This window comes from Sus scrofa, chromosome 14, assembly GCF_054392235.1.
Source record: "Sus scrofa isolate SSC_HxYL_T2T_F1_AM1 chromosome 14, Sscrofa_HxYL_maternal_Yorkshire_Landrace_v2.0, whole genome shotgun sequence".
NCBI lineage: Eukaryota > Metazoa > Chordata > Mammalia > Artiodactyla > Suidae > Sus > Sus scrofa.
In genome coordinates this window covers 148498467-148511407 of record NC_139396.1, presented here as the reverse complement: position 1 = coordinate 148511407, position 12941 = coordinate 148498467, and the positions used below count along the sequence as shown (strand labels likewise).

The window sequence follows — 12941 nt, the reverse complement described above, 5'->3', positions numbered from 1 at the left end:
TAAGCCAGGAAAAGATGGATACAATCACCCTACAAATCAGCTCCAGCCAGCTCCTGCATGCCCTTGTCACTTTGCTTTTATCTCTCATGCTTATCATTACTTAATACATGTCTAAAAATATGTATTCAAGTAATAATATTCAAATCATATATTTTTGAGAATTATAAAATACATGTCTGTGGCCAACAATTTACTCTGCAATGATATAATTAAAAATTGATCCTGGAGAGGGCCTTGGTAAAATGTTCCTGAATATTTTGCTCCCTACTTTCACAAAACATAATTTAAATATGTAGCTGCAAAATATATTAGGAGGCATAATCATACTCTTATAGAATTATTATACATACTCTTTTTATATAACTTGATGTATTTAAAATTTTTTTTTATCTTATGCTGTTAAATTCAGAGCTTTATTATGACTCACTGGGTAACAAGCACTTGTGCCTTTGTGGGTCACCACCTCCATAAAATATATATTTTAAAAAAGAAAGAAATTCAGTGAGAGAAATGGAAAAATTATATTTCATGACTGCACTGGTACAGAAGCAAACATAATCCTGGCTGAGTTCATTTTTATATACACATTATGATTACATTTATTTTTTCTTCGGATGTTAAAAGAGAGTAAATTAAAACAGGTTTGTGAGCTCTTAAAAGTATTTTGAGTCCTAGTCATGTGCCTACTGTACCTAATGGACAGTTTGACCCTGCGTCAAATGTAGCAAATTTATAAACACTATTGCACTAAATATCAATTACTTTTAACTACTAGAAAATCAGAGAAAGTGTAGAGAATTCTTCTATATCCACCTTTTCAAGCCTGTTATTATTTGTGCCATCTCTTTCTTTCTCTTTAATAATCCTGCAAATATCTCTCATCTATTAATATGAAAAAAAAAATACTGACTGGATCTGTTTACCAGGAATTATTGCTTTTTTTTTAAACTTTTGTTACCAATTTGCTATATTTCACAAGTTTTGAAGAGTTTTGATAAGTAACACTTCAGTATCATTCATTTGTGATTTCTGCATCGATTTCTTCTTTGTCCCATTAGTTAACATTTGCTTTTAAAAACTTTTCTAGCAGTACCTGCTATGGCTCAGCGGTAACGAACCTGACTAGTATCCATGACTCGGATTCAATCCCCAGCCTTGCTCAGTGGGTTAAGGATCCAGCATTGCCATGAGCTGTGGTGTAGGTTGCAGATGTGGCTTGGATTCCGAGTTGCTGTGGCCATGGTGGAGGCCAGCAGCTGCAGCTCCGATTTGACCCTTAGCCTGGGAACCCCCAAATGCCACAAGTGTGGCCCTAAAACCCAAAAATAAAAAATAAAAACTCTTCTAATTCCTAGAATTTTCAAGTCAAAATTTTTAATGCTAATGTCCAACTTTTCTGCATTACATAACAATGTGATTTGTATGAAACCAATTCGTTGAAATATTCTGAGATTTACTTTTTGGCTTCTTATATATTTATAAATGTTGCATGTATACTTAAAGATGTTTCTTTTTTAACTAAGTTTCCACCTATCTCAATTAAATGAAGATTTTTGTATTATCAAAATATTCTCTTCCCCTAATGATCTTATCTACTTGATATATTAGTTGCTAAGTTATGCTAAAACTTCTCACGACGGTAGACTCTAATTTTGTCATTTTGTTAATATATTGAGGCTATGCTGCTAAAGGATTATAGATTTAGATACATTATACCTTTCTGATAATCATTAATAGTAGAGGATTTTCTCTCTTTATTAATTGAAATGCTTTCTGATGTAAACTTTATATGATATTAATGCCACATCAGTTTTCTTTTGCTTAGAATTTGGTTGGTGTATTAGTAAAGGTTGTGCCAAGAAACAGGCTGCATACTCAGTCAAGCAGTGGGGTGAGTTTACTGAAAGAACTCTTTAAGGAAAGGTGGACAAGATGAGAATCATAATCTTAGGAATAAAAGGACAAGCAACTTAAGCTGCAAGGAGAGGAAGTTACTAGAACCCAGAGACAGGTGTGGCTACAAATAGTTCTGTTTCAGGAGATGTAGCTTTTGGTGGAGGCACATAGCTACTGTCCATCTATGGTCCATCAGGAAGGAAGCTCGGAGGATAAATATCCTGACCTTCTCCCTTCTAACCCTCTAAACTCCTACTGCCTCCTTACTGGCCTAACCCATCAGAAGACAGACAGCAAGGGGTCCTCCTTGACATAATTCATAGACTAGATTGGTCACTACCCAGGGCACAGAGTTGAGGTGGGAGGTCGTCGTGGGAACAAGAAAGGTTGACAATGTATCTCCAAAGCCAAATGGGTACTGAGTATCTGGCTTAACATCATTTTACAGCCTTTATTTATTTATTTATTTATTTTTGGTCTTTTTGTATTTTTCTAGGGCCGCACCCACAGTATATGGAGATTTCTAGGCGAGGAGTCCAATCTGGGCTGTAGCTGCCAGCCTTTGCCAGAGCCACAGCAACATGGGATCCAAGCCATGTCTGCAATCTATACTACAGCTCACTGCAACGCTGGATCCTTAACCCACTGAGCAAGGCGAGGGATTGAACCTGCAATTTCATGGTTCCTACTCGGATTCGTGAACCACTGTGCCACGACAGGAACTCCCAGCCTCTTATTTTCAATAGCACTACCTCTTTATGCTTTTATGCTCTGGTGCTTTGGGAATGTCTTATTTAAAAAAAAACAAAAACAAAAAAACCCCAGCAAATTTTCTTTTATTATCCGGTTTGGTAATCCTTGAGTGTTACCTAGTGAGTTTGGACCATTTATACTTTATCCTGTTTACTGCTACAATTGGAAGTACTTTTTTATTTTTGGTTTCTTTCTTCGTTTTTGTCTCATTTGAATTAATGAATTCTGCCCCCTCCCCCATTCTCCCTACGAGTCCACTCTACTGTTTAAAAGAAAACAAATTTTATTATTGTATGGGCTAATCTAGATATTTTAACATGTCTACTTAAGAAGTCTAGTATAAATGGGTTTCTTTACCCACCTTCTGAACTTGTTAAGGCCTTAGCCTCCCTCCTGACATATACATTATTGGTGTCTGATACTTTTTAGTTTTACCTTTCAAAAACTCTTCATAAAATCTTAGATATCTTAAGTAATTAATTTTAGTTCACATTTACCAGAGTAGACTTCTACTTTTTCATTTTATATTTCCATGAGTTTTAACATACAGAAAGATTCTATGAATTTTGGTACATGTTTTTTATATGTTTATAGATAGATCCTATGCTACCTATACTATACGACCTAAACTAAAACAATCAGAATACAGAAAAGTTCTAGCCCCTGAAAAACCACCCTGTGCTGCAACTTTGCAGTCAGTCCCTGACACCTCCCCTGATAACACCAATCTGCTCTCCATTGCTGTGATCTTTACTTTTACATGAGGCCATATAAATGGATGTATACAATATGCAATCCTTTTTTTTTTTTTCTTTGCTTTTTAGGGCTGCACCCACAGCATAAGGAGGTTCCCAGGCTAGGGGTCAAATCGGAGCTACAGCTGCTGGCCTACGCCGCAGCTGCAGTAACACAGGATCCAGGCCGGGTCTGTGACCCACACCACAACTCATGGCAATGCCAGATCCTTAACCCACTGAGCAAGGTCAGGGATCGAACTCACAACCTCATGGTGCCTGGTCGGATTCGTTTCTGCTGTGCCACAATGGAAACTCCCAATTTTTTTTTTTTTTTTTACAATATTCAATCTTTTGAGGCTTTTAAAAAATTATAATAAATGTGTTTTTTTTGTATGTATCAACAGCTCATTCATTCCCCCCCACCCCCCGAGTTAAATTCCACTGGTCTGTTTATCCATTTATTTACTGACATATCCTTGCGTGTTGCTTCCAGATGGGGATTATGAAGAGCACCCTTACAAATATCCCTGAACATGTTTTTGTTTGAATATACGTTTTCATTTCTCAAGAGGAAATATATACATAGGCTTAAGATTGCTAGGGCATATGGTAAGACTATGTATCAGTAACTATGTGTAGTAATAATGGTTCGGAAATACCCACGTATTACATTTTCTCAAGCATAGCAGACCTTCTCACTTCTAACACATTCCTCTCCCCTGAAGTATGAAGCTTGTAGGTTTCAATTAGTGAATAATCTGTTGGTGTCAAAATTGCTCAGTCTTTATGTCTATTTTGCCTTCATTCTGGAAATATATTTTTACTGGTCAGAGTTTTACACTTTCAAATTAATGTATTTTTCAATTGCATGAGTTCTATTTGGTTAAGTTTCAAATATGCTAGGTTACTTTTTATAGTTTTCTATAATTTTCAGATTTTTTCAAACTTCTTTTCCTTTCAACATGCTAATAAGCAAGGCTGTTTATAATATGGTGTAACGATCCCAATATTTTAAATCTTCAGGCCTATTTTATTCATCTACCATTTCTTTTGGTTCTTGCTAATGGCACTTTATTTATAATATGCTTGGTACTTTTTAACCATTTGCTGCTTATTTTCCCCAAAATATACGCTGGCAGATACTTTAAAGCTTATGTGAAGGTATGTTCCTTCACAGATTCCCTTTCCCTTCTACCAGAAGCTGCTTTAAACTAAACTCATGGTTCAAGATAATTTTGGATCCTACAGGTAATTAGGGGATGTCTTGTGGCTACAAAATGGCGGGAAAGTTGCAGATTGACTTTGAATTCACCCTGACCCGGAATGTGCATCCCTTGGAGGTTCCGCCCTAAAAGGGAGCACATTTCCTATGAGATTCTCAATGCTGGATAGAGCTTGTGATTTTCCTGGTGCTCCCTTTCACTCTGAGGTCAACAAACTAAATGGCAAGTTTACCGCTATGAACAACTGTCAACAGGGCAAAACCTCCTCAAGCTTTTCTTACTTTTCCTTTCCCCTAGGTTTTCTTTGCCTTGTATTACCATCTAGCCTGTCAACTTAGCTCATTGATGCTTTTAAGAAATTTTTTAAAAATCACCTAGTACTTTAAAATCCAGTGGAAAGATTGGTCTTAGCTTATTTTTTGTCAATGGAAGTCTTAAATTACTGGCCCTGGTTTCTGGGAGGAAACATTGTTTTAAATCACAAAGCATGATTCAAATAATATTAATCACAATAATATGAATCAAAAGCTCTTATGTCTATATGCAATTAGATGAGAACTGGTAATATGTCATACCATTTGGCTATTTTATATTGTGCTTTTCGAAATCAATAAAATACTTTATAAATATGATACTTCTTCCTTCATTACATAAAGGTTTACATTGCACTTGAAAGATAGTAGACTGAAATGAATATACTTGATTAAGACTTAGGCTGAATCTACTGAAGTATATATTCCTAAAAGGATATACAGAGGCCAGTGTACTAATTTATATTTTCTAATATGCCTAACTATATTTAAACGATTTATTTTGATAGTATCCAACAGATGATATGTGAAATAGAATGCAAACAACCTGATAGAGGTAAAATAAAAACTTCTCTCCAAATGAAATATACATATTTTACAAGCTCAAAAATGTCACTTATAATAATTGTACACTAGAAACAAAATTACTTTTTCAATGTTCTTATTATTTTATGTTACTTATATTAATCTGCTTATTTAATAACTCGATCTCATGGACAATTAAACAATAACCACAGAGGTATACAAATGTCCAATCCAATCAGTTCCACCTTATTAAGTTCTTCTTTCACTACTTTATTGTCTCATGAAGTGTGTAGTTTTAAAAGTCCTTTGAAAAGTACTGCATTGTTTGGAGAGGATGTAGATTTTGAAATTCTACATTTGTGTAATATATCATCTAAATATTTGAAATTTTAAAATAAAGGTAAATGATATTTTTTATTTTCTTTTCATTATAATCTTCATTAACTCAAAATGTTACAATGAAAATAAGTCTATTCTGTCATTTCAACACTGCTTACATATCAAAATTGTTGCTATTTAGTTTTAATTTGTTAAAAACAGAATTAACCTTGGATTCTTTAATTTTGACATCCAATCCTCTTTAATAATAATTGCTAATTAAATAACTTAAGTTCTTAGGCAAGGCAAGCACTGTTCTAAGAACTTTTATATGCAGTAATTTATTGTTCGCAACAACTCTATGATATGGGTACTATTAGTTTCCTTAATTCATAGATGGGAAAACTGAAGTACAGAGTTCAATAACATGATTTGAACTCAGACATACTGATTGTAAGCAGCCATGGTATTCTAACTCTCTCTATTAAAAGTTAATCATAACCAAAATTAATTTACTAATAAAAATAAAATTACAAAGTTACACCTACAACTTTGAGGAGTCCTCAGGGATAAAAAAAAAAAAAAAAAAAAAAAAAAAAAAAAGATGGAGTTCCCGTCGTGGCGCAGTGGTTAACGAATCTGACTAGGAACCATGAGGTTGTGGGTACGATCCCTGCCTTTGCTCATTGGTTAAGGATCCGGTGTTGCTGTGAGCTGTGGTGTAGGTTGCAGACCTGGCTTGGATCCCCCGTTGCTGTGGCTCTGGCGTAGACCAGTGGCTACAGCTCCGATTCGACCCCTAGCCTGGGAACCTCCATATGCCGCGGGAGTGGCCCTAGAAAAGACCAAAAAAAAAAAAAAAAGTTCTTAATGAGCCTTTGGCTCATTATTTTATTTCTGGAGAAATAAGGCTACCAAGAGAACTTGGAAGTCTTTTGTAGACAAATAGTTTTTATACTATTAAATAATGTGCACAGAATTCAATTGCTTTCATTTGTTTATGAAATATATTTTATTTGCTACTCAAATTTGGTTTTAGTAGCAGTTTGGAAAGGTGATAGAGTGTACCAGAAAGAGCAGTTAAGAACATAGTTTCTGAAATACTGACATCCGGGTTTCCATTCTGGTTTGTGCATTACCAACTGTATCATGTTGGGGAGTTACACAGCCCCTACAAGTTTGATTTATAAAACGGGGACAATAATTTTATTTAGCTCCCAGTCATGAAGGAAAAAAGTGAAATATATTTTTTTAGGAGGCACTGAGCATAGAATACGGCATAATGAAGGTAAGTAATTGCATTAGTTTTATCAATTATCTTATGTCTTGATTAGACTCTTAACATTTCCCTTTTCAGCACCTACTGTCCCAGAGGCCCAAAGGACACCATGGTTCTCTTAAGAACAAATCATAAATCTGTGCTAAGTGCACTAAGGACCCCACATCTTTCCCCTAACCTCTGCTCAGTACACACAAATGTCTGACTATCCATTTACCTTTTTCTGTCTTATATTGATGGTACCCAAATTTGAGATTCAATTCCTTGCTTATTCCTATCTCCACCCCAAACTGCTCTCTTCTCTGTTTTCAGGCACTATTCCCCCAAATGAAGAGGCGATATCAAGGAAAACCATCACTCCTGTGCTGAGTAGGTCTAATAAGATACATTGCCTTTTTTTTTTTTTTTTGCTTTTTAGGGCCATAAGTGTGGAATATGATAGTTCCCAGGCCAGGTGTCGAATCAGAGCTGCAGCTGCCCGCCTACACCACAGCCACAGACATGCAGGATCCAAACCACGTCTCTGACCTACACCTCAGCTCACTGCAACGCCAGATACTTAACCCATGGAGCAAGGCCAGGGATCAAACCCTCATCCTCATGGATACCAGTTGGGTTTGTTACCCCTGAGCCACGATGGGAACTCCCCATCTGGGTATACTTTTGAACTGAGAAAATAATCTTCTCTCTTTTAAAATGTGAGTTCCTAAATGAGTAACACAATTTTGATGATTATGAAACAGTGATTCACAGTACAGATTTAATCAGTAAATGTTTTAAAACTCTAAATATTCCTATTTATAATTATAGCCTATATTACCTCGCTCTGGAAGTTAGGTAAGATTCCTTGTGGATGCAGCTTCTAGAAGGTCAGAAAAGAGTTTCTTTCCTTGGATTTCAGTGTGGACTACACACATCCTGACTAATCCACGATCCGATACTCGGTGTGCTCCATGTAACGACAGGGAGCAGGGAGACCAAAGAAGCAGTGATGCTTGTGGCGAAAGTGCTATAATTTTGGTAGAGTGATGTCTTGATAATCGCGTTACTAAAATTATACAGCTTTTTAAAAAAAAATTCAGAACTTTCACTCAGCCTAACTCATATTAGTGTTATTCCTCATTAATAACATTAAGATAAACATTTCAACTTATTTTTATTTTTAAACCTATCTATTACCCATGAAGTATTTACATTAATAGTGTAAGTACTTATGTATACTTATACATAATGTGTGAATTCATGCTATTCAAACAATTAAACATTAAAAATCAACCCCAATTATTATTACCATTTATACACAGTAAATCAGACAAAAGCTTGAAGCAATTTTTTTTCAATTTTATCTACTGAGATTCTAAACCACTGAGAAATTTATTACTTTCAGTCAAAAGTTCAAATCATATTTTTTGAAAGTGAAAGCTAAGAAAACCTATAATGTGTAGCTATTTAACTTGTGGGCACCCCACTGACCCTAAGAGTTTTAAGAACTTAGGTTTCCATTATAAAACAAAACAAAACCCAAAAAAACACAAAAACTTCAAACTTCCAACAATGGAAATTCTTCTATTTAGTGACAGTAATATACATTATTGCTATATAATGCATTTTTGCTCTATAGATCTTTACTTAATATAAATCTAGTTGCTGTCCATATATCATAATTTAAATGGCTGAATACACGAATGCATATTTTTCATAAGTTTGAATTCGCTGTTACATACACGAGCTACTATAATATATGTTTATATTCAACTTTTTGTCCCAAAGTATCGACATAAATATGTAGTGTTCATGATTCTAGCTTTTTTACTTACAAGGAACTTTCAAAATCAAAATTCTGACACACAACTTCCCATTCAGGTATGTTTTTCAAATAACATCTCAGTACTACTTCTACTGATCTTGGGGATTTCTGAACAGCAAAGTTCAGACTTCCAAATTACATATTTTATCTTTTAGATCCTTTGTTGCAGAAGGATATGTATAAGTAATGGAGTTAATTTATGTATATAACATTGCTAATAATACCGAATTTAAAAGATTTACAGAAGCTTCTTTGACTGATACCACAGGATAGTATAACTCTGAATGAAATTGAGTCCATAAAAGGTCTAAAATGCTATGGCGAAAAAGTAAAGACCATTTATGGCAGATAGGTAGATTGTAATTGAAAAGATAGTTGCCTAACCAATAGCATACACTGGGCCCTATTAAACCAATAAAATGAAAAAAATCCCATGCCCACATTTGCAATCAATAGGCACTCTACTCAGTGAAACGTGAACAACTACAGTAAATGAAAGTCTACAAACAGTGGTATATCCTACCTGAGTAAATATTTCTCTTAGAAAATGGTTATATGAAGGAAGAATAGAGTTTTCAACGAGCCACTGAAGTTTTGTGAGCAATGAAGTGACATCACTTACAGACAGTAATGAATTAGAAAGACTATCCAGAAGCAGGGAATATTTAATTGCATTAGTGGGAACTTTGTTATTCTACAAAAATACAATGTTATATTTATGCCAATGCTATGCAATCTTCAAATTTTCAACAAATATAAATAAATACAAATGGAATGGAAGGGAAGATACTGGATTTGGAGTCAAAAATCCTAGCATTAGGTTCAAGCTCTTTGACCTTAGGTGAGCTCAATTTCCTCATCTGTAAAATGGAGGTAACATTTTCTGACATATCTACTACATGGAATTGTTATCAGGATGAAAATAAATATTGCTTGTGAAAGCAAGTTGTAAACTTTAAAGCTCTGTAGGAATAAGAGATGATTACTAAATAAACAGAATGAAGGACTGGCTATCATATATCAACTATTACTTTATAAAATACTTTTACTATTCATTAAAATAGGAAGATAATTTAAATAGATCAAACATCTAAAATCCTACCACTGGCACACTGCATGAGTAGTAAGAAAAAGAACAAACAACAATGCTGTTTATTTATTTGAAAAAATAGAGAAATCATAGTTGATTATTTTTTTAAAAATTAAAGGTTAAAAATGACAAGTTCTTCTTTAAATTGCAATATATATTTGCCTTAAAATTCAGAGAGTATCAAGTAAACCTAAGGAAACAGTGTAAGATACAAAATATATCGATTAATAAACAAATTGTTGAAAAATACAGATGCATCTCATTATTTTGACCTTGAGCAAGAAGTCATTGGGAAATATCATCCTGCATTAATACATTTAGCAGTTCAGGAAGACAATGTCCCTCACACTTTATCATGCATCACTGAACTGTAACAAATGATGACAGTTAGAGAGCATATCTCTAAACATTATGACACCATCTTAGTGACAGCTAAAGAAGAAAGCTGAGTGCAATCATTGTTTCATATTTGCTACCACAAGCCTGGCTAGAATGTAATATAAATATAAAAATAAATTGATTTAAGGTATTTGGATAAACATCTTTAATTCTGGCACTTTGGGAGGAAAAAAAGGTGGGTGCATATGTTTAGTCTTTTACCACCAGGAATTTATCTTCAGGTCTTATGTATAATACTGTTATAGACATATCTATTTTAAAAAGAGTGTTCAATAACCTTGCTCCATTACAAAGCAATTCATGACAAAGATCTTTTGCAACAGCAATAATATTTGCATAATAATTGCAAGCACAGGGAGAAAAAAAAAACCAAAATGCTGCAACCGTATTCAAAGAGTTTTCTTTTTCATAAATTAAATTTTCACAAAATCACTTTGAAAAGTCAATATTTTATTTCTGAAATTTGTTACTTAAACATTAATTTTTAATGGAATATAACATCCTCTTGTACCTTGAACATGAAAAGTAGATAAGAACACCTAATGAATTTTTTTTATTGAAAATATTGAGCAGAAAAGGATATATTTTCAGCATAGCACTAAATTAAGCATGCAGTGCTCATTAACAGTTTTGGCAGCTGTGCATTTAATTCTATGAGTACCATGCTGAAAATGTACATTCCTAGAATCAAATATGCAAAGCCTAATCTGTATAACTGCTATCTGAACTTTTGCCTCTCAATTAAAGGGTCTGTGTGAAAAATATTTCTGGAAAACACAATAGCGTACATTTGCAAAATGGTGATCCAAATCTCTCTAATACATTTCAATTTATTCCAGAACAATGAATGTCAGGGAATGGATCTTGGTCTTTCGACACAGGGAGATATGATAAGTTCAGATCAAAGTACACTGGCTTTATTTTTCCCCCGTCTTTTTTTTTGTTCAAACCATTTATGTATGTATATTTCTTGTTAGTGTAATAAGGATCGTGACATTGAAATTGTTATTTAGAAAAACTAAGTTATATAGCCACTCAATCTGCAGAAATTAAGGTAAAAATAATTTAGAAACAGCATAATATAAAGGAATTCAGTATTTTGATGAGATGCATTGATACTTAGTCTGTGAAAGACACTGCTCTACGACAAAAGATGTTTGAAATATGGAATAAATATATTTAATCTAGGTAAAGGTGTATCATTAAAATATTCGCCCCCATATATGTGTGTGTGTGTGTGTCTGTGTGTATACACTAATTAAAGCCACAGAACATTATCCTATTAACAATTATGTTTGTACATTCATGTAGAGGTAAGCCTAATCCAAAGTCAAGATGCAGCATATTATTTGCAAGTAAGCAAGGTAATTTATTACCATGAAATGATAGTAACAATGGTAGTAATGGAACCTAACAATCCTTTTCTATTTCGAGCAATCAGAGCTATTTTTCCTGGTGAACAAAACACAGCAACAACACTGGACCTAGAAAAACTCTGGGATCCAAGGTATTATAAGGAGCTAACTATGGTAAAGAGCACCAAATTACAATTCTTTATTACTTAGAATCCTTCTGCCCAAAGCTCACAATTAAAGAGAAAAACCCTTGATAATCTATATTTTAGATATCAATTTTAGAAATCAAATTTGAAATACAAAAAAATTAATGAAAAAACAAATTCAGATTTCTACGTCTGGCTATGATTGAGTTACAGAGATCAGATTTATCCTCCTGCCAGGAACAACCAGAAAAGTAAGAATTACTTCTGGATATTGGACAATAGGCAGAACAGCACGGTGATTCCTGAGGAAAGACAAACGGGTGTAGTGAGCCAACAACTGCCCTGGTTTTCCGTCTAGTGCAATATCACAGCCTGTGGAGCAGGAACTCCATCTGAAATGAGACCTGACTTGAGGAGTAAGCGATCTAAGTTCAGGGAGGCTGAGGTAGCTGCCAGCGATAGGGCTCCATTCTGGAGAGAAGGGAGGCATGTAGGAAAAAGAGCTCAAACATCTTTAAATTTCCAGTGAATATGAAAAGGAACAAGGCCAGACAAAGAATGGTGTGCTGCAGTTTTCTGAGCTGACAGAGGGTCAGCAAATATTTGAGTTCCAACCAGCCAGGATGTACAGCCCTTGTTGGTCATTCTGGGTACTCAGTAGAGAACACAGAAAGGCCATACGTTAGTAGTCTGAACCAGAGAAAAGAACAGTTTGGCTTGTTCTAATACAGCTCAAAATAAGCCTCAAAAGCATTAAATCTAACCAAGAGTAACTTAACTGCCTACAAAACAAAACTCACTTATTAAATGCTTATTAAAAATACTTAGTAAAAACCAACAAAGCCTAGGCAGTCGACAATGTAAACATAAAATATACAATGTCTTGAATTACATCAAATTTACTAGACATGCCAAAAAGCATGAAACTGGCCACAACGAGAGACAAATAAATCAGTGAATAAAAACAGACCTAAACATAGCCAATCAGAGGAAATGACATTTTATGGGCAGATGAACAGAGAAAAGACAAAGAGCAGATTAATTTTTTCATCAGAAACTACGCAGGGAAGAAAAAGGAAAAGAATCTTTTATTTTTGGCTAT

General features: G+C 34.4%; 1 protein-coding gene and 1 long non-coding RNA gene across 10 annotated transcripts in view; one reads left to right on the top strand and one right to left on the bottom strand.

The window, feature by feature from the left end:
* ATRNL1 (attractin like 1) overlaps positions 1–12941 on the bottom strand; it is a 770027-nt gene that overhangs the window by 337518 nt on the left and 419568 nt on the right. The gene's annotated exons all lie outside the window — the stretch shown is intronic.
* LOC146397080 (uncharacterized) overlaps positions 3706–12941 on the top strand; it is a 412496-nt gene continuing 403260 nt past the window's right edge. The window contains exon 1 of the long non-coding RNA XR_014826356.1: positions 3706–6530. This is a non-coding gene — a long non-coding RNA (uncharacterized LOC146397080). The remainder of the gene's footprint in view (positions 6531–12941) is intronic.